The sequence below is a fragment of the Myotis davidii genome, unplaced genomic scaffold (assembly GCF_000327345.1).
Source record: "Myotis davidii unplaced genomic scaffold, ASM32734v1 scaffold255, whole genome shotgun sequence".
In the NCBI taxonomy this organism is placed as follows: domain Eukaryota; kingdom Metazoa; phylum Chordata; class Mammalia; order Chiroptera; family Vespertilionidae; genus Myotis; species Myotis davidii.
The window spans coordinates 2,054-4,301 of record NW_006286238.1 but is presented as its reverse complement, the minus strand read 5'-3'; the positions used below and the strand labels follow the sequence as shown (position 1 = coordinate 4,301).

At 50.5% G+C, this 2,248-nt stretch overlaps 1 pseudogene; it reads left to right on the top strand.

Annotated features, from left to right (window-relative positions):
- Positions 1-775: 775 nt before the first annotated feature.
- Positions 776-2,248, top strand: part of LOC102765572 — a 2,876-nt pseudogene continuing 1,403 nt past the window's right edge.

Sequence of the window (2,248 nt, the reverse complement as noted above, 5' to 3'; positions counted from 1 at the left end):
GTCCTGCCCTGAAGGCCTCTGTCTATGACCATTTTTTCCTTCAACCCCAATTGTTGAGAACCAATATCAGATCTCAGATTCCCAGAGCCCACCTCGCCTCGTGCTGCACTTGATGTCCCTTCAGCAGTCACAGCCAACATCTCTCCCCTTACCCATCACTCAGGTCCCAGCCCCCTGAGTCTCACAGGTGACCACTCAAGAGTCTAAGCGGCCCTAGCTGATTTGGCTCAGTGGATAGAGTGTTGTCCTGCGGAATGAAGGCTCCCAGGTTTGATTCCAGGTCAGGGCACATGTCCACGTTGTAGGCTAGATCCCCAGTAGGGGGCATGCAGGAGGGAGCTAATCAATGATTCTCTTTCACCAATGATGTTTCTATCTCTCCCTCCCTCTCCCTTGCTCTCTGAAATAAATAATTATAATAATAATACACACACACACACACACACACATACATACATACATAGTGGGGCCTTGACTTACGAATGTCCTGACTAACGAGTTCTTTGCGATACCAGCTGTCTGTCGGTCAATTTTTTGCATTGAGTTGATAGAGTAATTTGAGTTAACGAGCTCCTTAACGAGCTCGGTGTCTGAATGAAATAAACTCATAAGTCAAGGCCCCACTGTAAGTATGTGTGTGTGTGTGTGTGTGTGTAGATAGCTAGATAGATAGAGAGAGAGAGAGTCTTAGCGAATCCATAAGCTGCCTCCCCCCCCCTCCCCCGCCACACCAAGGGCCCCAACAAAATCCTGGTGAGTCTTTAGAGAAGTAAATATGTATGTACCAGCCCTGCAACCCAGGTAAGTGCCCCTGACCAGAATTGAACCCGGTACCATTCAGTCTGCAGGCTGACACTCTATCCACTGAGCCAAACCGGCCAGGGCCAACTTATCTTTTAAAGGCCTTGGCCAGCCCTGGATAGTTGGCTCAGTGGATAGGGCATCAGCCTGCAGATTGAAGGGTTCCGGGTTCTATTTCCATCAAGGGCACATGCCCCAATCGTGGGCTCCACCCCCAGTGTGGGACATGCAGGAGGCAGCAGATCAATGATTCCCTCATCATTAATGTTTCTCTCTCTCTCTCTCTCCCTCTTACTTCCTCTCTGAAATCAACAAAACAAAAATAAAAAATAAATAAAGGCCTTGGCCACTGGGAAACCATTCTCTCTCCCCAACACTCTATATGACCATGTCTGCCCCTGTGCTGTGTTGTGACACCCACCTCCCACAAACAGGGGCCCCAGCAGGAAACCAGTCCTCAGGGTCACAGTTTCCCTGTGAGCTACCACTACCATTACCTCCTGACCATGATTCCCTGTATGAAAGTGATCTACGGTCCTGGCTGATGTGGCTGAGTTGGTTGAGCATCGACCCAGGCACTGAGAGGTGGCAGGTTCCAGTCCTGGTCAGTCACAGGCCTGGGTTGTGGGCTGGACCCATAGAATGGGTTGTGCAACAGCAACAGATATGTGTTTCTTGCTCATCACTGTTTGTCTGCCTGCCTCTTCCATCCTTTCTATATTTAAAGTCAATTAAAAATGTATGTGTAGGTGCTGGGGAAAGATGTAGCAGCCTCTTCTCAGAGCCACCCCTTTGCCTCCGGACTTCTCTAGGGCCAGCACCCGATCTGGGGCCCGGGCCACGGGCTCAGCCGACTACCATGGCTCCGTGACAAACCAGCAATTTGCAGGTGGCTGCGCCAAGGCGCCAGAGGCGGCGCAGGAGGACGAGGCCCGGACGGTGGAGGAGCCGCAGCTGCTGCAGGGAGCTGGCATCTGTAAGTGGTTTAACGTGTGCGTGGGGTTCGGCTTCCTGTCCATGACTGCCCGCGCGGGGGTTGCGTTTGACCCACCCGTGGATGTCTTTGTGCACCAGAGTAAACTGTACATGGGGGACTTCCGGAGCCTGGAGGGTGAGGCAGTGGAGTTCACCTTTAAGAAGTCTGCTAAGGACCTGGAATCTATCCGAGTTACTGGCCCTGGTGGGGTGTTCTGTATTTGGGAGTGAAAGGCGGCCGAAGGGAAGGACATGCAGAAGCGCAGATCAAAGGGAGACAGGTGCTACAACTGTGGAGGTCTAGACCAGTGATGGCGAACCTCTGACACCTCTGACACGCGAACTCATTTTTTTGGTTGATTTTTCTTTGTTAAATGGCATTTAAATATATAAATAAATATCAAAAATATAAGTCTTTGTTTTACTATGGTTGCAAATATCAAAAAATTTCTATATGTGACACGGCACCAGA